This window comes from Eurosta solidaginis, chromosome 5 (genome assembly GCF_040869045.1).
Source record: "Eurosta solidaginis isolate ZX-2024a chromosome 5, ASM4086904v1, whole genome shotgun sequence".
Taxonomy (NCBI): domain Eukaryota; kingdom Metazoa; phylum Arthropoda; class Insecta; order Diptera; family Tephritidae; genus Eurosta; species Eurosta solidaginis.
In genome coordinates this window covers 41,548,619-41,572,296 of record NC_090323.1, presented here as the reverse complement: position 1 = coordinate 41,572,296, position 23,678 = coordinate 41,548,619, and the positions used below count along the sequence as shown (strand labels likewise).

At 39.7% G+C, this 23,678-nt stretch overlaps 1 protein-coding gene across 1 annotated transcript in view; it reads left to right on the top strand.

Annotated features, from left to right (window-relative positions):
• Positions 1-23,678, top strand: part of LOC137233967 (sulfotransferase 1 family member D1-like) — a 126,280-nt gene that overhangs the window by 47,104 nt on the left and 55,498 nt on the right. The window contains exon 2 of the mRNA XM_067757541.1: positions 4,295-4,395. The gene's annotated coding sequence lies outside the window, so the exon portion shown is untranslated. The remainder of the gene's footprint in view (positions 1-4,294; positions 4,396-23,678) is intronic.

Sequence of the window (23,678 nt, the reverse complement as noted above, 5' to 3'; positions counted from 1 at the left end):
AATTTTGATGTTGCTTTGTCCGGGAGTTGAACCCAGGGCATACGGTGTGATAGGCGGAGCACGCTACCATCACACCACATGGTTTAACTTTATTTGATGTAAAAAGTGAAGTTGCAGCTAGACGCAGGTAGACTTTATGAATTTAGGTAACTGAATATTTCGCAAATAACTACTGTTAATTTTACGGAGCACATATTTTAACATTTTTTTTTATCAAAGTTTGAAAAAAGGCCTAAAAATAGGCATTTCGAAAAACAGGTATGTCCGCCAACTTTTACCAAAAAAAAAAAATTTTTTTTGATTTAATCCTAAAATAAGTTATCTTCAATTGCTATACAAGAAAACGACAACCGGTCGCCTTTTTAAATACAACGAAAAAGAAGAAAATTTTCAAATTTTTCCCAATATTGAAAATTGGCGGCTCTACCTGGTAAACTATAATTTTCTGTGAAAAAACAGTTGTATATTCTTAATCCCGGGAAAATTCTCTATTAGAAACATGTCTTAGATTTAGCGAACGCTTTCATGATTTTTTGATTTTTGCCATGCTTTAACGGCAGAGGCGCCACTGTGCGTCGGAGCATTGGTGCGATAGCACAATGACCTGTGATGACACCCGTGAGTACCCTCACCACGGATTTATTCAGTTTGAGAAGGAAGTTGGTGCCTTTCCTATCCAAGCATGGCCATAAGAACCTTGAGACTTCGCAGTCAACACTTTTGGCCCATAACAAGTCTGTTGTCCTGTTCTCATATTCCTCGATTCTCTCCAGCAGATAATTCAGCGGTGGTCGAACGGAGCTGTCCACTTCACTTTTGTCCAATTCGGAACCTTTCCTAGCCATCTCATCTGCGAGTTCATTCCCTTCAATACCGCTGTGCCCAGCGACCCAGCAAAGGGAGATATTGAGATGACTTATAGAAGCCAATGAGGCTCGACACCTCCGCACGATATCCAATTTTATCTTAAAAGTACTCTTGCTTTTTCTTTCAAAGAAAGCATCACAGTAACTTCTTCTTCGTGGTATCTGACCTCTAATACCATTCCTTCGAACATAGGAAGGCGGAAGTGTTCAAAATTAAAAAGCGCAATGCCATACTGAGCAAACAGTTCCAGCCACACTCTTATCAACCCGGACATCACAGAAAACAACCGCTTGAAGTGGTTGCCTCTCCAAGACGGGTGAAGGGAACAGTGATGAGTTCCGGTCATATAAAATTCAGCCGGTCGATCTTGTACCGGACCAATAAACATATTCACACTGAGACTGTGGCTTCCTTGAAAGAGTTATGACTTCTTAAAACCCAAGTTTCTTAGTAATTCAAAAAAGTTCTCATGTCTTGGAGTTAAAACAAAGGCAGATAGATAGTAGCGCATAGCCTATTTTTACAGCAGCTTCATTTGTAACCCGTCCGCGCCAAACGTGCATTTTAAATATAAATAAGAATAAAAAAATAAAACTAAATAAAAATTTGCCCTCACCTAGTGATATTAATTCGTTATTTATCTATATGGTCGAAGCAAAGGAAACACCTATTCATATCGTATGTCTGTCAATATTTTGCTCACCTCTTTTGATAATTCCTGTGAATTTGATAATAAATGGAATTGAATATTTTATCTATTTGCTGTCTGCTCATTTGATGTCAATTTTCCATTCCTTTGTCGATAAGATATACCGCCAGAAAGATATTTGAGTATGCACGTATGTTTGTTGTATGTCCCTTCCTATGTGTGTGTGATTTAGATTTCACATGCCAGCACTGTTGCACTCGTAGTCCTTGTAGGATGCCGCTAATATGATATCCTGCTGCGTGTCACTCGCCTACGCTATAACTTTTCTTAAACCGATCCCTTTTTTAGTTTTTACATTATTTCTTTACTCTTATGATGTGTGTGTAATGTTACGTTCTGAGAAATATGCACTGTTGGTTGTGTCCTGCTAGGACCTGTTGGTTTTGCTGCACTTGTCTCCTATTCAACCAACAAGTGTAAATATAATAAATCTGGCGTAGGCGTAACTTTTTTCTTTTATATTTTTTCAAATATTTATTTGTGGTCAGTTATGAAATTGGAGTCCGTCGGTTATCCCATACTGGTACTTGTTTAGATATATAATACAAGTGTTTAGTTATGTGCTATATATTTTTCAATTTGGAGGACTGCTGTTTAGAAACTTATGAACCTGAGTGAGAGTGCTCTCCTGCACGAAAAAAAGACGTTTATATCCAATACTCGTGAATATCGATGTGTAAACATACAGGTGTACACCTAGAAGTCTAATGTTCTTAAGTAAGCTGGAGCTCATCTAGGAGTTGAAGTTAAACCACAGCAGAGGCAATCTTACCAGAAACAAAACAATTTTATGCATTTAAAAAGGGCCCCCGGCTTCTTATACTTAAAAATCGATACCGGCTAGTTATTGTTTAATTATCAGCTTATTTATTATCGTTAGCGAATTAATATCTCCGAGCTATTGGTTTGTTATCGCCCAGTAAAAGGCCCGGTTATAGATGTGTCATAGATTTTATAATGAAGTTTTATCTGCATCTATTTCATAACAAAGCCATACGCTGTTGATAATAATCGATGACATGCCATTAACAATTTGGTAACACTACGATAAAAAATCGACAACTTTTTTATATCAAATCTATAACGATTAATCTATAATTCTTCGTTAATAAATGACAACTTTTCTATAGCCTTTCTACCTTTTGATAACTTTTTGGTAATATGTCGATAAATTTTCAACAAATAATTGATATATTTTTACAATAAGCTAATAACATAACAAATCGATAACTCGTCGATAAAAAATCAGTAAAACCATTGATAAACATTCATATCGATAGCAAATCCATAACACGTCTATAACTTATTTACTTTATTGGCGCTTAATCGTTTAAACGTGTCTGGCCGTCCAACAAGGCGCGCCAGTCGCTCCTTCTCTCTGCCAACCGGCGCCAATTGGTCACACCAACGGAGTTTAAATCGTTTTCCACCTAGTTCTTCCAACAGAGTGGGGGCCGCCCTCTACCTCTGCTTCCATAGGCGGGTTCCGATAGAAACACTTTCTTGGCCGGAGCGTCATCTTTCACTCGCACAACATGGCCTAGCCAGCGCAGCCGCTGCATTTTAATTTGCTGGACTATGTTGATGTCTGCGTATAGCTCATACAGCTCTTCATTAAATCTTCTTGGGTACTCGCCATCGCCAACGCGTAGAGGTCCATACATTTTTCGAAGAACTTTTCTCTCGAACACTCCCAGAGCCGCTTCATCTGATGTTGTCATGGTCCACGCTGCTGCACTTCTCATTAACACATCTATAAAAATCACAAACATTTTTGATTAACACGCTGGCTGGTTTTGGTTCGGATTTCGGTTTCGACTTCCATCTCTCAATTAGTCGTCGATAAGACGGCGTTAACAAATCGGTATCACTTCAATATTATATCGATATCTTTTTGCTAAGAAATCGATAGCACGCCGATAGCAAATTAGTACCACTTCGTTAATGAATCAATACTTTTCTATAACAAACCGATACCTTTTAGATTGATAAGCGATAAGTAATCGATGTCTTCTCGATAACATATCGATAACTTTTTGCTAACAAATCGATTACCTGTCGATAAGTTTTTAATAATATATCGATAACTTTCCCAAAAATAATCGATAATTGTTCGATACTTAATCAATAACTTTTCGATAACAAACCAATAACTCGTCGATAAAAAAATCAGTAACTCATTGATAATTTTTGATATGGATAGCATTACTGCAATAACATAATAAGAGGTCCGGTCTCGGTTTCGGTTCCGGCCTCGGCTTTGACTTTTAATCTTTCTCTTTTCTTCTTTCCTTTCCCTTCCGATAAAAAGAAGTACCATCTCTGAAGCAGAAATCGCAGCCTGAGTGGATCATCACCCTGTCTGGATTACCAGCTCGAAATCTCAGCACTTGTATCAGAAGTTTTTTATCTTTATATCTGATTGAAAAACTCCTTATTTTCGAAACTGTTTTGAATTCAGATGAAAGCTTTGCGAGGCAGCAGAATTACAAACTATGTATGTAACTATGCATGGGCTTTGTCGCCCACGTATGTACATACTTTTATTCCAAAAGTAACGTTATTGAATCACCCTGTTATACGCATATGCGTTAGTATATGTCTGATAATTTGAATTCCTTAAATAAAACTAAAACCTTAGTAATTACTAATAAACGTACACTTTAAAGTCATAAAATATCTCTAAAACTATTAAAACAAAAATTTAATAAATTCCAGCGGCAGTAATTTAATCAAGCATGAACAACATTACCACTAACAAGGATGCAACATATACATACATACATACATAAGTTCATACATATATGCCTTAATGTAGGGTAAGTATTATATTTCATTGACAAGTATCGATTTCTAGAGTTAAATAGTGAAATATATGCTTACATAACAATTTATAAATGTGCTCATACAAACATACATACCAACCTTAAATTCCTTACCACACACCAACAAAATAACAGCTAATAAATATCAAAGTTAAATAGCAGCTTGTTAAGATGCCAAAGGCAGGCTCCCCTCGCGTTGGGATGTAAATATCTACATATGTAGGTACATATTTTACTTGTAGGGAGTTTGATACAGCCTTGTTAAGGAAATGCTTTGCGCACTAAGATGCTGGCACTAGATGCTGTAGGAACGAGACTTTACAATTGTGACACCTCCTTCTTTTTTGAAGCGTTTCTATGTAAAAATGAATCTCTAACGGTCCACGCAATGTTTCGCACCGGGATAGCGTTTGGAATTACTTGGGGTATGGAAGAACGCTACGTAAGCTCTATGATTGAGGAGATTTTACCAAATGTTTCTTCGATCGTCCATGATTATTGCAAATTTCTACAGTATAGACAGTTCGGGTTTGCAACATTTTCCATTTTATACAGATGTTAAAGGAAGTGTTTCTATAGGGTTACTTCAAGCAAGTGTCCAGCTCGGGAGGACAGTCCTGATCCAGCTTTTGCCAGCGTGAGATCGATTCCTCTTCAAACTATTTGATCATCGATCCTTTTTTTCATTTACCCTATTGGAACAAACACGAGTAAAAAATAGTATGCATGGAATTGGACCAGCCTGTTTGCCAATAGTCGATTGAGAATATGCTATGCACACCGACTTCCTCCTGGATGAGTTAGGAGCATTTCTGATGCTCAGTATAACCAGTCGGTATTTCCGACTGCTGTTCGCCTTTATTGACTGTGCCTATCAATTGTGCTGTGACATCTTTTGTTGAATGTATAGAACGGTACATTTTCTTATACTGTCTTTGTCCATCACCTGGTTCAGCCATATCGTTCCACTTTCTTGTAAACCTGGTTCACACTTGATTGCGGCGCAGAGAGTTCTCTTCGCTCGCTTGACGCGTCAATCTTTCCCTTTCGTTTCTTTTCTGGGACAGAAACATTGCTAGCATGATGCAGACAGTTCTGGGTCACTTTAACCGCCCCATTCACTGTTTTGCTCCTACGCCAATACCGTTGGGGTAAACCAGATAGCGTCAATCTTAGATACGTTCCATGTCAGGTGAAATTATTAAAGAAAAGTGATGTAGTTTTCTTATGGCTGCAAGTAAAGTTCTCTATGCCCCTCCACCCAGCAGTGTTTAGCTGATAGCTTTCTGAAACTAGGACGGATCACCCGATTCCGCCCATCGTTGTGTTGGGGTCGAGGCAGAGGTGCGCAAGATTTAACCTTGCCCTGCTACCATTTCAAGGTTAAACTTTTTCCAGATGTTATTTTGCGATCGCTTTTGTCTCCTGAAACGTTGGGGTCATCAGTTTAATCGCTAAGGTCGTCATCATATAACTTTTAAGGTGGGTTTCGAAGGCCGGCATAGCAACCAGCCAATCCAGAGACTGCCTCTTCAACATCCTTTTCAGAAAAACTGCTCATTTGTTGCCATATTTCGAGCCACACGCACACATAAACTCATACCGTAACGGAGAGGTGTAACTAATCGATATAATAGCGAGGTTAGTGGTAGACGATTAAGGCTAATTTTCATCATTTTCGGTTAACGCTAACTCGGTTTTTGTTTGTCAGATCAAGTGCCAGTTCACGTTAACTGAAGATAGTGAAAACGGGGAAGCGGAGGGTTTTTTTCGGAATTCGGTGGATGGCTGCAAAGCTGTGTGTAAAACTGTTGAAATGTGAATACGTGAATGGGCAGCTGATGCAGAAAATAACTGGGTGAGCGGTGAATCGATTGGCTGATATTGTAATATAAGTATAATCGGTTGAGCAATTGGTTGGTGCGTGGTGATTGGTGAGCTGTTGACAGGTTTGTGGTTAATAGTGGGTGAATGATCACGTCTAAAATGATAAGTGGACATAGAATAGCGGAATTGGTGAACGATGAACCGATGCTTGGTTGATGAGAAATGGTAGATGATTGAAAGTGGATAGTGCAGACTAGGCCGGCGCATTGTAAATTGTTGTTGATTGGTGCCGAATTAACCGTTGAAAGCAGATTGGTTACTGATCCCAAAATAATGGATGTATTGATGACTGATGAGCTGACGTCAGACTAACCGGTTAACTGGCGAAACTTAACCCCAGAAAACTCCTGTAGGAGCAAGTGGACCAGGGCGTAAGGTCTTTAATGCTTAAGGTGCCTTGACGCAGAAAAAGATATGGTAAAAGAAGTCACCAACAGAAATAAATTTCGAGAGTGGAGAGTTTGTTTAGTATAACAGAGAAGTGGCGGACGCCGTGGTGTGGAGGTAGCGTGCTCTGCCTACCACACCGAGAGTCCTTAGGTCAACTCCCGGGCCAAGTAACATGAACGATTTAGAAAACAACTTTTTTTAATTAAAAAAAGTTTGTAAAATTGGGGTCGCCCCTCGGAAGTATTTGGCAAACATGCCGAGTGAATTCCCGCCATGAAAAGCTTCTCAGTGAAAACTCATCTGCCTTAGAGATTTCGTTCGGAGTCGGCGTAAATACATGTAGGTCCCGTCGCGACGCCGATTCGAAGAGAAGCTCGGTCTAAAATCTCTTCGGAGATTATCGAGCCTTGAATTTATTTATTTGATGTATATTGGAACGATTTTCCGTCATGATGGCACAACGCCGAAATCGTTTTGTCTCAAAACCAAGTTTGACAAGGGATGACGGAAAATCGTTCCAATATACATCATTTATCCACTCTGTCGGAATATCAACAAAACAAAATAAGTCATTTATTTATTTATTTAAGAGATAAGCGGCTTAGGTGGAAGTGGATGTTTCGTGAGGATCACATATAGACTGAAGTAGTCTATAGTGTTGAGAAGCTGCTTAGTCGCACGATATCTGAGTTGGAGGTTTGGCCTTATCGAAACCGCGCGATAAAAAAATCGGTAACTCTTCTATAACCTATATTATCCATAGCAAATTTACAACGCTTCTATAGCAAACTCCTTTACACCTCGTCGAGCAACCATTATCTTTCCTACCCGCTTCTTTACTTTTCATTCCTTGCTTGCTCTGATGTGCTGTCTGATTTTGCTGATATCAACTATATCACGTAAATTGTGACGTGACTTGCGGCTATATACTATACTTACGCTTACATACTGTATTCCCCCATATAGCTTATCACTTCCAAAGACAACGCTTACGCTTAAACCCACCTTAAGCTTACATTCTAAAGCTTACATTAAAAAAAAGTTCGCCAAGGAAAGAGTCAGATGGGGAAAAAGAACTTGAGAAAGCAACAGATGCTGCATTCAAATAAGCCTGTATAAGATATTTCTTCAGAAATTCTGTAGAGAAAGTATTAGGAACCTACAAGTTTTCCTTTTCATTTGAAATCGTATATATTGTAGTTCATTCGAAATTTCGATTGAAATAAAATCGATATCGATCCAACAAACTAATTAGATATTTTACATGAAGAAGGAGATAAACAAGATTAGCCTCTTCAAGAGTTTTTTTTTGCTTTTGGTGGCTTAGTAGCTGATAAAAATCTTGTACAACTAACGCTTAGAAGGCAACAAAAAAAAAAACAGATACCCTTTTGCAGGCAGTGCTTAAGGGAAGGCTAAGAGCAAATGTAATGTAATAAATAATAACAAATCGTAGAGCAGACAATGACTTTTACGTGCAAACAAAGAAACAAACAAAACGAATGTACGACGCACGTTCACCAACAACAATCATAACAATAACTATAATTATTATTATGTGAAGTGGAGAAGAAGCCTGCTGCAATTTTTCGAGTATCATAAATATGGTACATTTGATATTGGTCAATACTAAAATCGTATAATACTTATAATTCGAAACAAAAACAAAACAATACTCAATACTTGAACCCAGACAGTAAAGCCACAAAATCACCTGTCCTCAATTGAAATCATAAAAGTGGTTTAAAGCAAATACCAAAAAAATATGTTGAGGATAAGGCTCCAGCCAAGAGCAGACCTTTGGCTTCACGTAATTTATGCACACACGTACATACATACACCTCGCCCCTACATCGATCATCACATTTCATTGCACATCCACTTTTCGTTCTTTTGTTTTACTCAAGTGATCCATTCTTGTGCTGTGTATTTGAACATTTTCTTGCTTTTTACGTTTTGTAATAAATCGTCAGCTTACGCCCTCAGCACTCGCTGAATTTGAATAAAAGAAAATAGTATCGAAAATCGAATTTAGCCAAATATTGTATGTTTTAAGTATTTAGTGATTTTTTTTACTTACCTTTAAACGCCTTCGAAATCAGCAATTTAAATCCACGATTCTTTTATGCGGACAGCTGACTTTTTGACCAATGGCTTATGTAGAAACAGTGGTGTGCATGCAAATAGGTACACATAACATTACTGGAAACTTGCGTGAAGCATCTGCGAAAAACTTAAAACTGCGGTGTTATTACTTTTCTTTGCAATCACAAGGGGAGACTTCCCCGAGGAATTTTATAGATGTTGATAGTCCTTTTCCGGATATTGCTCCGGTACGTTCTGGAATATAAGGGTACTAGCCCAACCATTGTGGGAACGATTTGATATGACCACACCGCAGCGGATTAGGGGGTCTAGAATATACCCGTGGCAGGTATGCATGTCGTGAAGGCGATTAAAATACCAAATTGGTTCAAGGGGTTGCCAGCGCAATTTATAGCGAATCCTGTTTCTTTAACAGCCGAGGCTCTGGCTACCCAAAGCTCCTTATGGCTCTAGGGGGTGGGAGGGCGGTATGGCCTAGAAGGTTTCATGTGGTTATACCAAATCATTCCGGAGATGGTCGGGCTAGTACCTTTATGGTGCTTGTTACCGGAACGTACCGGATCTGCATCCGGCAAAGCACCATCAACATCGACAACAATAACCACGATACACGTTCTAGGTCAGACCCCCTCGTTTCGGAGAGAACTTTGGGCCGCCAGGAACTCGCTTGCTAAATTAAGAAATTGCTATTTCCAATAGAGTACTCCTTACGAGAAGGTCTACTCCAAAGTAATACATTTTACGTCATACACTGTATTTGTAAATGGGTTTGTTGAAATTTAAAGTCTCTGAATGAAGATATCTAAACTTTCCTACAAGGAAGTTGTGTCGTAAATGCCGTTAGTGTAATTAGATAGGGACACTTTTGTCGATATGCGGTTCACTTTATTAGTTCACGAATCGCCGCTTAAACGCCTACGCAATTTTGAGCGTATTGTAGCCAAAGAACGCCAGTTATTACTTCTCTGTTATAAACAAGGGGGGATAAAGTCTTCCTTCAGCTGTTTTCCCAACTCAATGCAGAGCCGTACCTTTATTAGTGAGCGAAGCCTCCATATTCGATTAAATTATGTTTGGAGCTTTTGGTTATGGGTTCGCTGCTTCATATATCTATGTACGTAAATCTCATGGAGCTCATAATTAAACCTCCTTCCATACGCACCGTTGTGTTTACGGAAAGCGACATACATATTTCTGAGACCTTTTCATTCGAATACTCCAACGGATACCCATACTGTCCCGACACTGTCCATGATTCCAAGCTAAACTTCACCACAAATATGAGAGACTTTAGAAAGTTCTTTGAGTCCGTTTGACATTTTATTTTATTTTTTTTCATTGCTAATTATTGTGTCCGAATAGAAGAAGCCTTGTACAAGGCGCGAATATAACCATGCCCTATTTCACCACCACCAGAAATATGAGACAATGCTCTTTGTTTTTTTTGCTGGCCGAAATTAATCTTGCTTGTATGTATTTGGCCACCTTGCACGAAACTGCGCCAGTGTAGTTCTTGCTAAGCTGACTCACGGTCCTATAAAATATCAATTTAGAAGTGGCCACTGCTAAGCTCCTTCGGTTCAGCCTCGGTTGATGATTTTTCCACCCAGTTACTCTCGGCTTCCCTTATGTGTAATTTAGAGAGTTCACGGAGCTGCTCTGGACTATAAAACATTGCTGTAGCATCCTGTTTGGCGTGAAAGTCTACCCGGTCATTATCATCATGTCTCTCGTTGCCGGAACATGACAAGCTATATGGCAAAGTAACAATCTTGGTTTTGGTTCACATATCATTGAGGGCTACAATGCATTCATCTACTAGCTTTGATGTAGTTCAGACTTCTCAGATTTCTCACTTAATATCTACATTAAGGACAACAAACCTTTTCGTAGGCATTCTTTACCCTTCTACTACATGGTGATGGCATCTCATTGCATCGATTTCTCGAAGTTCAGTCCATGGATACCAGCTTCTATTTTACTATCACCAGAAACTGTATCTCATCAGTGAGTCAAACTTTTTATTGAGTGCCAGTTTACGGGTCTGTTGTTCGTTGTGTAGCAACATTGGAAATTCTATGCATTTTCGTATCATCTATATATGTCTGGCCATATTTCCGATATATAGCTCAGAAAAGTTAAGAAACGTGAAATAAACAATGACTCTCTGATCACCCCAGCGGGTAAAGGAGCTCAGAAAATGCCAGATGCAGTCGCGCTAGTGAGTTAGTACTAGAAAGCGCTAGTACCGGAGTGTACAAGATTCTTTTCCTGCAAAGGACTTCCCACATCATCAAGTCTCCTATTAGCAACAATAAGTCACTGATCGCTGAAACTCGCTGCTTCCTCCCTGCCTCAACCACTTATTAAACTTTTGATAGAGCTTCGCATTTTTAAGATTCGAGCTGAGCGGAAAGCACTTCTGATTCTATTGCACTGTTAACCTTGACTCCGATTTCTTGTCCTCATTTCGTGTTCCAGCACTGTATATTCATTAATTATTCTTGCATCTGCCACACATCGATCGTTCTTGTTAGTTCGTTAGTTGGTTTTCTTTTGGTGCAACATTTCGTTGGGCGGGCAAGTTATTTTTACGGAAGTTTTTTTTCTTGAATTTTTATTTACGCTTCAGCATTCCAAAATTGATGATGACGACAGGTTGGGTAATGTGCTGCGAAACATTGTTGTTGACTCTTCGATTTCGAAATCGCTGATCAGTGTTTAAAGGATCAGCTTACACTTGACCGCAACTGCGTCTGCGCCGCCTTTTTGAGTGACGTTAATCGAGTAAATTGCAGCAGCTGGGTTTTTGGTAGTTACTTTTGGCTAAATTGTTGGTTTTTTTCGATGGTCTCTTTTATGTATGTACATTGAATTTTTTTTTTTGTATGAAATAAACAAATGGCGGGAAGGTGCTTTAGTTGAGTGGAAGAGATAGATTTTTATCTGTTGGTATTTGGACATTTGAGCATTAAAAATGCATAACTTAAATGATTGATTGGGTAAAGAAATGGGCATTCGGTGGAACCGTTTTTGTGATAAAAAAAATTTTGTTAAAAATATTTATAAATATTAAATTTCTTTTTTTTTTAGTTTCTGTTGACATCAAATGTATTGAATTTTTTGGAAAAAGACATGTCACTTTCGATTTGTAAATATCAAACTACGTAATGCATCGTTGGATGATTCACTTCAAAAATATTACCCTGCTGTGCATCTTGCGTCTCTACTTACGCATTCTTAATGAATTTCTGGCTTTCCAGTCAATTTCTCTTATCTTTCGTCAGACATCACAACTACTCAATTGGCATCTCGTTTGCAAGCGCCAGACATTCTTATGCATTCCATAGGCAGTCGACTCTCATGAGCCTGTCAACGAATCTCATTTTGTATGGCTCTTAGTGACTTTCACCTGCAAATTCCTTATGATTAATGTTTACACTTGCACTTGCACTTGCTCCAATGTTTACAGAAACTGTTGCTAAGTAGATAACTTTTTTTTTTTGGCAAACTCTAATTAGTTAGCTATTTACCTTACCGTCACTCGGTCGGGGTTTGGCTGTTATAATTTGCAGACAGACAGACAGAAGGTACTTGTTATTTGTCGTAATTAGTCTGGCCGTCTTATTTATGGCAAACAACACTTTGCCAAGCACGAATAATTGTCTGCATAACAAACAAACATGTTTTTATGAATTTAGATAACGTTTGTGCAAAAAAAATTTGTTGAAGTTGTGATGATTAATTGCGCAAATAGATTTATTAGGAGTCCTCATTTCGCTCTGTAAAAATATTTCATATTTTGATGTCAATGATAAGCGGCAACACGGCCTATGCTCTGATGGTGATGTGGTTAATTAAACTAATAAACTGAAGAGGACCGCACAATCCCTAGGGAAACGTGCGTCGCTCTAGCTCAGCTTCGATCTGGGTACTGTAACAGAATCAACCCAGACATACAAAATATATGTCCTGCTTGCAATGTGTCCCCACATGACATTAACCATCTCTTCAATTGTAATGTGGAACCAACGTCTCTAACACCCCTCTCATTATGGTCCACCCCTGTTGAAGCAGCCAGTTTCCTTGGCCTCCCGTCAATGTCCTCTTGATGACAATTTGTGATCGGTCGCACCTATTAGATGGGGCGAAGCACTGTTACAACAACAACAACATAATACTACCTTTATATAAATTTATCACAATTCAACCGAAAATCTCTCTAAAGCAAAGAAGACGCGAACACAGATTTTTAAATTCTCTGAAGATAATAAAATTAATGAAGTTGACCTTCTTGTATGAGTTTTTAAGCGGGGATTACCCTTTTAAAGCAAATGTATGAAAGCTTTTATTTGTAGCAATTTTTAATTTATAATTTATTTAATAATTTGGGAAACATTTTTAAACAACATGATATCAGGACGGACAAGGCGACAGCTGTTTCGATTATACCTTTTTTAAATCTCTTCAAAGCATTTTCTGCCGGGAGTGGGATTCGAACCCTGCACTGCTACGATGGTTGAAGTGTTATAAACGCATTCAGCCACGTCATGCCTTATCTGTTGTAAACCTTATACCCTTCTTGTTTAAAGTTTATTGCTATTATATGCAGGGGCGGAAACTGTTATTCCTTTTATAATATAATTCCTTGCATAACTATAAATTTTGGACTTTTAATATAGTTGGATCAAGACAAAAATTCTTTATTTAAAAAATGAAAGTCCTGATTTAACTTTTATTTCCGGACTTTTATTTTTAAAAGTCCGAGTTTAACTAGTTCTATCGGACTCAAAAAATAAAAATACAAATTTTACTTTTATATGTGGACTTTTATGGAAAAGTTAGAAAAATAAAAAGGATGCATGATTCGACATGAAATTGCTATAGGGATACCTGAGAACTCAAACATTTTCACCTAGGACAATTTGTTGACCCGGACTTTTTCGACTCCGAAAAAAAAATATAATTATTATTTTCCGTACCTGGTTATTTGCTCTATTTTTATAAAGGTAGTCTATAAAATTTGTATACCTTCCTTTTATTTTCACTTTTTTCGATGTATCCTGGTAGTATATTCTGAATATGATATGGTTTGCTAATGGCCCATTTATACATATTTGCTAGATATTTCGATTCGTGAGCCACCTAGCGGATTTATCCCCTCTACATTAACATTTGAAGCCAATCGCAGTCGAATAGGCATAGTACTGCCTTTAAAGAAATTTCTATAGCTCAATTTTTCCTTCCAGTAATCAGCTCCTGTTCCACGAATTGTTCTGTTCTTATCGCCACTTTCTATCTTTCTTCGTTGCATTTGAGCCCTTTTCTTAGCCGATCCGACACTTTATGTTTTCTTCTTTTCCTCCACCCAAGTACGAAGTTTCAAGAATATTGCTCCCCAAATGAGATACCTATGAATATATCGGTTTCTTTCCCACTTTCCAGAAAGAAGGCATTGTTCTGCTTGTTTTTCTTGTTGTAAACATAAAGACAATCGCCGAAGGTTTGGGGCAGTGTTGTTGTCGATGTTTATGGTCCTTTGCCGAATAGAGATCCGGTACGTTCCGGTAACAAGCACCAGTAAGGTACAAGCCCCACCATCTCTGGAACGACTGAACCTTCTAAGCCTCCCCTCCCCTTCCATGGAACTTGGAATCGGCACAGCCTCGGCTACTAAAGAAACAGGATTCGCCACCTACCCGAGACAATTTTTTGTGGGTTGCTTTTGCTTTTACAGAACGAGTTATCCCGGTATGACTCTGCTTTAGATGTGGTAGAGTTTCCAATGTAAGTTTTCCAATATCTGAACCTGAAGATGCTTATATGGGGTTTTTAGGCGCTGAAAGGACAACAATGTAGCTTGTATAACATTGTAGACTAAAATAATCATTGTGACAAGTATGAACAGTATACGACTAAGATAAGAATCTGGATTCGCCTTCGTCGGGCTATTGCGCTCCGACTGTATTTTACGATATGAAGTACGACGTTCTTATCCTGGATGGGGATTATTGGTTGAAGGAGCCGCCGGATCTGAGCGAAAGGCTGCAGATATATACTGAGGGCTCCAAACTGGATAAAAAGGTGGGCAGCGGGGTCTTGCACCTCAAATAGGGTGCAATCTATCCTTTAGCCTACCCGATCATTGCAGCGTATTTCGAAAGAGGTAGCTGCCATAAAAGAGGCCGTTGATCACCTGATAAATGCTGTTCACGGCTATAATGAAATTTGTATTTACTCTGACATCCAGGGTGCACTAAAAGCGCTTGAATCGGTCACGTGCAAGTCCAGGACAGTAAAGAAGTGCCGCAAATCTCTTAACGAGATCGCTGAGAAAAACTTCCCTCAGTTTGGTATTGGTGCCTGGACACTCGAATATTCAAAGCAATGAGATGGCTGACGAACTTGGAATAGGGGGCATATCCGTTCCGCTTTCGTCGTCCTGGAAGAGATTGAGCTTGCCGCTCGCTACCTATAAGCTCATTTTGAAAGGGCTTTTCCTTAGGGAAGCGGGAAGTGGTCGAATCCTGCTACCACACTAAGCACGTGTGGCCTTAATGGGATGGGAGACGCACAAGAATTCTCCTTCGTCTTGGAAGGGGGGACACTCTGGTGGTTGAACCTATAACTGGCCACATAGCAATCGGGAAGCATGCACAATGGCTGGGTGCTCCCTATAATGATTACTGCAGGAGCTGCAAAGACGAAGGGGAGATAGAAACAGTCAAGCATTTTCTGTGCGATTGTCCTGTGCTTTGCCGCAAGAGAAAGAAATCTCTGGGATCTATCTTCTTTGACGATCTTTGTGATCTGGCTAAGTAAGAACCTACGAAATTCCTAACATTTGCTGAATCGTCCTATTGGTTTGAGTAGGGGAGAGATCCACGTGGTATCACAATGGGTCCTTTTTGGGCCTACGTGCGCTGGTGCTCGCACCGATGGCCACTCTAACCTAACCTTACGACAGGGCTTTTTGATTTAACGCGAATCAAAATAACTGGCCTGATAATCAGAATCGTTTTTCCTTCAAACGTTCGAACAAGAAGTGTGCCTTATAGATATCCGTCTGAAGACTGCCTCTTTGGCAACACTACTCTAAAGCTTCGCTCTTTGAGTAACTACAGCTAAGTCATTAATTCAGACTAGTATCGCCTGTGGTCGAAATTCGACCAACGCGTATTTTTTTCAACTCAGTCTATGCATCAAGTGTTGAAAATATAGCAGACTGGTCTAACCTACTTAACTTTTTCTGTAAAATTTTGAATTTTATCTAAGACTTTGTACTTTTTGATTGTATTTTCTTAAATTTTCTACAAACTTTTCACATGTAATTATAACGTTTTGGCGCGCTTTTGTGCAAGAAAATAAATATCCAAATTTGGAGAGATTGTTGGATTTACAAAAAACTTTTTCTATTAATTATAGACAAATAGAGTAATATTTGTTAACAAAAATAGGCCTATGCACTGCGGCTGATCTATACGAATCGATTAATATCACTTTTATATGATTTTACGTATGCTAACTATGCGAAACCGCCTGTCAATTGTTTGTATGGAAAAATTGTTAGCGTATTAATATATAGATGGGGTTATAGAAGAAAGGATGGAAGCTCACATGCGAATTGAAACAAGCGCTCGAAAGCAAAAATAGATGCTGATCAACTCAACAATTTTACTTGATCTCTTTGGCTTCAAAAATGTTTGACAAGTATCGGTTACTGTATTATCTGTCACATTGGTGCGTCTTGTACAGTCGAGTGCATGAATGGGGAAACCTTTTATTATTTCAATTAAATTTCAAAAAAGCTTTACTACACAACCCTCAAGGTAAGGGTTGATGCCACAAGTAATTACACATGGCTAACCCACCTTCAGTAGTCAAAATTGTAATGCAATCATTTGAAGTCATTAATTTTGTTCAAATCCACTTAACTTTCACGTAAAGTAACGCAATAAATTCTAAAACTTTGCGCCTCATCAAACGAGATTAATACAGAATCATACAATAGAATAGATAGAAATCTAACAATGAGTGGGTGAATATTGGACGCGTACATATGCCTATAATGGGGAGAAGGAAGCGCAAGTGTTGAGATTCAAATGTACATACAACTAACCCCAAAGCAAATGAAAATGAAGAAAAGCTTAGTGTTGAAACCGTTCTTTGATTTCGCTTGGAAGGGGAACGCATTTGCATTGGGACACAGAAGTTGAACATGTGGCGTTATGGGCACAATTTTATTTTAAATTGAAACCAAAAGGGAGATACCTTCGTATATGGTGAGCTATTCCATGAGCAGAGCTGGAGCTTACCGGAAAAATAAACAGCACTGAAATATTTGAAAGAAGAAATAAATGTCGGAAAGCAGCTTTCGTAGACTACTTCCGAACAGTGAGTGGTGCTTTTTTATTTGGTTGCCGCGCTCCCACTCACTATCTCGCAGTCCATTCCACGCGCCGGCAGGCAAGTGAAAAAATGTCCATGCAAAATTCCCACATAGCCTTTGTATTGACAACACCACCCACTCACTACTAAAGTTTTTCTCTTTGCTTTGGCTTTTCAACAACAGCGCGTACGTGCCGTTAGTCAATGCAGCTGTGGTGCTTTACTCGAAAACGTTGCATAAATTTAGGCAATTCAGCGCGCCGTAGAGGGTTGCAAAGCACACTAGAACTACAACAACTGCATAATCTGCGCGTAATCCCCAGTGGCATACGACATTTTTTTTATTTCCTTTTATATAAAAAAAAGGAAAATCGTTTAAGGAATTACAAAAAGTTTTCTCGTAAAATAAAAATTCATTGCCTACTTACAGGCGCATAACACATGTGTGTACTGTGGCAAGGAAATGTTGCTGAGTTTTTTGCAGTTTTGTTCGAAGACCCTTCAATCGTTACATTGTTTTCAAGGTTAGTTTGTTAAACAACTTTTTTTCGTTTTTAGTTTGGATTGCCACCCATTCTTGCTTGTAAGACATATTCCACCCCACCTGACGACTTTGATGCGTCAATGAAACGTTTGTGTATGATGTTGACGTGTCTTTGCCTTGTGAGCTGCTGTTGCTCGCCGCAGACTCGGTTTAAGGGTGTTGAAGTTAAGTTTGTAGTTTTTGCAACATTTTTAGGATTAAGTGGAATATTCTGCGCTACCCCAACCTCAATCCCCCTCGAGTGAATTGAACTTTTATTTTGTATTGTAACAGACTTCAAATATTCTTGCTCGTGCTCAGCCTGCACAAAAAAATCGATTCTGCACAGCGAGCTTAGGTTAGTCGTCTTTAATGCATGAAAAATGATGGATGTGGTAAGCTAGCGGGGAGCTCTATGTAAATGTCGTCCTTTGATTTATAGTGATTTTCATTAGATGTTAATGACACAAGACGGATTAAGTTTATGACAAGATATTCAAATAAGTAATAAAGCAACGCAAGCTAAGGGAACTTTAAGATGTATTAAAGCAATATGAAGAAAATCAGACTTCGACAAAGGAACTTCTCTGTTGGTTGGTAGGTATGTTAAGCGGGTACTAAAGACTCGAGCCCAAGTAGTGCGGGGGTGCCATTTTGATGCACTTTCTATCTATTATGGACCATGTAGCAAATTGCCAAAGTTCCGACAGTATACAACAGCACATATTTAGTTTGAAACCTCGTGTGTACTGAGCTATGCATTCATACAGGTAGTGTGTGACTTTTTGTTTGCTGCACGCCTCGCCATAGCTCCTGCAAGTTCTGCTAAAAGGTATCTCCATTATCTCAGCATGATCACCAAGTAGAAAAAGTCCCGTGATTGTGCAGTGATCCTAAATACTTATTTTCTTGATCTCTTTCGCACGTCTTCTGTTCTTTCTCTAACGTAAGCCGGCGAAGTTTTCTTTGTAGATGTCCGAAGAGTACCAGCTGGAGACCGATATATACTTGAAACAGCTATGTATGCTACTTTTAATTGCTGTGTGTAGATGATACACCTCAACTGCATCCGCAATATCCAGAGCCCGCGCCTTTCCAAGTTTGTCTGTCTTCTCGTTGCTTTTAATGCTCCTGTGACCAGGAACTCATATTAGCGTGAGTGCTGCTTGGCTATCTTAGAAAATACATACCTCGCGCCCTTTCATCGGAGTGTAGTGGCCTCCTCCGCTTGATAGATGCTAGGCAATTTGGGAAGATGGAGGAGTTAGCTTTATATGTTAGTATGGCCGAGAGGTTGGGTTTTATGTCCCAGTTTATGATGAGGATTCTACTACTCCTCTAAGAACGGATTTAATCAAAAGCAATAGCTGAGATCTTTTTCAAACTATTGTGGTGAATTAATATGGGACGGAAGTCTGCTGGATATTAGCCAGAAATTTGGGCTGCACAAACATTGCAGCGTCTTCTAGGCGGAGGTCGGCGCTTTACCTGTTGGAGAATTTACGATTTATGCAGATAGTTCGGTGGCTATCAAATCGCCAAGCTCTGTCAGCGTACGATCGGGGGCTGCGAGGCATTGGCCTCACTTGCTGAATATAGCTGCTTTTTGACATAAATTATCTAAGTGCCTGGCAACTGTCACGCAGATCTCTACGCCTGGGCAGGCATTGGCGACTTGAACGTGTCTGTCAGTGGAGGCTTTGGGACTCGGCTAGGCACCTGCTCTTTGCTTCTAAGCAGAGATAGGCGTCGAGCCAGCTAAGCAAACGCTGGGCTGACGCCACTTCTTGTCGTGTATTGAGGTCTTTCTGGGCCTTTGTTCATTCCAAGCGCTCGGCCGACCTATGAGGGTTAATTAGAGCTCATCTACACATGGTCATTATAGTGCTAACAGCCACAGCAATGCTAGTTATATAGAGAAAGATGAGGTGGAATCATCTAGGCGCTTTAAGTTTAGCTCTTTCGCCTTTGCGAGGACGAGGCGTAAATATATTTGGCGGGACGTATTCGACTCTCCGGAGGAAATTTCTAAAATCGATGTGTGCCTTATTGGCAGCTTTGTCGTTGCCACGTGACAATTCGCTAGTTACTTAAATTTTTATCGGAAAATTCCAATTCCTTATTGGTTTGCAAAAACCACTTGCTCCTACACATGAGCTGAAGTAGTAGAAAAAGATCCACCTTCGTTACTATGCCCGATTGCCGGAACACTAAACAACCAGAGATCAGACTCGTCTTGTCGGCAGTCAGATACATTTGCTGATAAAAAACTGAGTTGACTCTCTATAATCGCGGCTTTTGCAAAGGTAATTTATAGGTATATGCACGGCTATATGTAATGAAGGTCGTAATTACGCTATTCCGTTACTTTTTCGTCCAGACATGGCCATTCGGACTTACCTCACAATTATTCCGTTTGGTTCACAGATAGTTCGTTGCCCTAATTGTATCTTCCTCGGGCGACAACCCAGTGTTGATCGCACAGAACTGGTTGTCTCGTTTAGATCCATTCGGAAACCTTTCCTTCTGTATTACAATGCCTGACGGATGTCAACAAAGTTGCTTATAATTATCTCTAAATCTGCACTGTATAGCACAGAGTTTCTGCCTGGAACACTTTGAAATAGTCAGGAAGCTTGTGTAACTCTTAAGCGGGCATGTGCTGTGAGTATTGCCCAGCGCCAGTTCCCTATCACGTTTTTGCATCTTCCGTGCAAATTGTATTGCCCAAACCTTTGTCTAAGTCTACTTCCAATACCTCGCAAGATAAATACATTTAAGTAATTGCCGTAATATAGTCCACTCGCCCCGTTATCTAATGTAACTGCGTGACTGTCTAATGGCCTCTGTTACGGCCGAACCTTGCACGTCCACATGCAGAGGTGAAGGAAAACGTTTAACAATTCCTAACTCCGTTCGGCAAAAAGATATCGTGAGTCTAACTGTATGACCTCGCGCCAGTATGTTCACAGTGGCATACTCCGCGCCTTTATCTACCACGGGAAAATCCCATGGCATACAGGAAGCTCGAACACAATTGAGGTTTTAATTTCGCCTGCACCAAGGCAAACATTCAAGTCTCCATCGATATGACTTAAAACTTCCATTAAAGCAATATATTTCAATTGAACTGATTCCATCACACAGATACAGTAAAGTGAGTCATCATCATCGTCTTAATCAAAACACAGCTTCCTTTAGCGCTAAGAAGTAAATAAATAAACAAACAGCCGTTCACTAAGATGGTCTTAAAATAATCTCAGTACACTCAATAATCAAAATCAGCAAACCAATTCAGCCATAATAATGACCACTTATCAGTACGATCAACAAAGCCAAGTGCTTTGACGCCTAAACTGCGCTCCAGGGCCACTCAACTGCCCGAATATTTTCATGTTACCAAAGTACGAAATAAAAATTGCACATATCTCCCCTTACCATGCGCTCCCTCACCCTAAATTCAAAGCGCCTGTTTTAATCGTTTAAGTAAACACATTAAAATGAAATTTTTAGTTGCCACTGAAGAGGGCTGTCATCCGTATTGGAGGGTTCTCATAGCAACCCCCAGAACATGAAAAACGAATAACTTTACCTCCAACCTCCAACACAAACAAATGTACATACACACACACACACCACTCGCACATACAAATGAACAAACAAATCGAGAACGCATTTCTCATTGACATTTTTACTAATTGTTTTTTTTTTTTGCATACTATACTGCTAAAAAATTCCATGTGCTGTTAAAACGGGATTTGGATAGCGGCGCTGGGCTCTGCCCAAAGGGGTCGTTTACGCGCTTGTCCCGCGCCGAGTGAAAATTCGTTGGATAAATATGCTAAAATTACATACATTTTAACTTTCGTACCGTTGAATATTTATTGGTACTCATTGGCAAGTCTACTGGGCATACTTACAGACAGCTCAAACAAAATATCAGCATCATGAGCTCGTCCGAGGAGTTTGTATCAAGGAATGATACAAAAATGCACCCGACTGTTAAATTCAATAGTATTTGACTTACGTCAGAGATTCCCGTATCTTCCCCTATTGATTGATTGTAGTGGTGCGAGTGAGGAGCGAAACCCGAGCTCAAGTAGCGCACGAGCCGCTATTTCTATACATTTGCCCCTGTCTCCTAGGATCATGCTATTTACTCGCTATTTCACTCAAACCATTTGGTTTAGTCAATGGAATTGCTAATGTCCTTCAGAGTCCTTAAGTTTCGGCAAGTATCTGTTATTGAATGCGATCCAAATTCTGTTAACGTTTTGGCCAGCGGTCGATGCCCCGTAAGCGTGGCATTCTAAAAATATCTTTACTTGGCCAAGACGACCTGTCATGCCTGTTTAGTTATCTTCCAGGCATCAGTGGGTACCGGTTTCAAACTCCTATATCTTGCACTCTGTTCTGATTTATACATCTTTGGAATTATAAGAATGGATCATGTCTAACGGCCACCTAAGGTCAGGCTTGCTTGAAGTGGTTGCCGTAAAGGCACACATAGGCGGGTGTCATAAGGTACGTTGTGATTCCACGAAAATACACCATTAAAACTCCTCAAACTATTTTGGGGACGTGATAAATATCAACCGGTCCTTTAAGCCATACTCCAGGTCCAGAAACAGACCTCCCTGGCTACGCATTTTGGCGGCACTTAAATTTTATCCCTACAAGGGTGTAAACGAGACAGAATCTCTCAAGGTGAAAGTTTGATAAGGTTAGTTTGATGGCCGCATGGCTGTTGCTATGAATAAATATTTTTTTGCCGATTGTGTGTATTCCTAACCAAGCCGCTGCTTCCATGATAGCTGAAGCTCTGACTGGAAGAGATAATGATGAGGCATTCTGAAATAGAGTAAGAGTTCCCGTTCCTCCTCCAATCCTAGTATTTATTTAAATCGATTCAAGCAGTTTACAACTTCCAGTAGCTTCCAGCCAAGTATCCTCTGCAGTCGTTTAACAGCCGTGTGATTTTTGTTGTTATTGTTGTTGTTGTTGTATTAACGAAGAAGACACTCCCCGGTATGGTCTAGAAGGTTTAGTATGGTCATATAAATCGTTCCCGAGATGGTCGAGCTAGTACCTCAATGGTGCTTGTTACCGGAACGTACGGGATCTATATCCGGCAAAGGACCATGAACATCGATAACATCCGTTTGGTGGTGAGCCAATGTGAGAAGTTGGCACCATGGCTCGGCCACTCCGATATAATAGATTTAAGGGCAAGCTGTAGAATTCCATCGGCAGATCTTGATTAACATAGGGTTCGGCAGCTAGCAGACGTCCCTTTTGAGTGAAACAGCTCGCTATACAAACGTATATCCTAATACCGAATCCCCGCTGAGCGGATAGTGCTGTAAACTTGGGATCCGCCACGTAAGTTCACAATGAATGTTACGTCAAAGCCTCAGAGGCTTCAGACGTCACCTCTATAAAACAACTGACGGCTTTCAGGGACATTTATGGAATTCAAGACCTTCAGGTTATTGACTAAACATGTCGATCCCCGCGCTAGCTCGTAATGTTTATCATTAAATGTCTACACATTGTAACTATTTTTGGGGGATCCCGATTATTTTGCACCTGCTGATAACGTTCGAATCGCTGAACTCTCTAGAAATAACTCCAATATTCAGTATTGCAAAATGGTCTTTATTTAGACTACTTTGGGAGTCGTACTTCACAATTATACTTTATAACTAATAGCGCATTTCAATCAAACTTATTAGATTCCTCAGCTTGCGCTGCTTTTATACTCTCTGTTGCCTCGTTTGCATATTTCTCCCAAGGTCTAGACTTTTCACGAACATGGAACAGTTGTATCGTATAGTTGGTTATTTAGCTATATGCGTGTGTACGTGTGAGTAGCAACTTCTGCTCTTAACTGATGACTACATATGTGTATGTGAGATAATATCTTTGCTTTAAGCTGCTGGTTATGTGTGTGGAATATTCTTCGTCGCCTTCTATGTAAGTG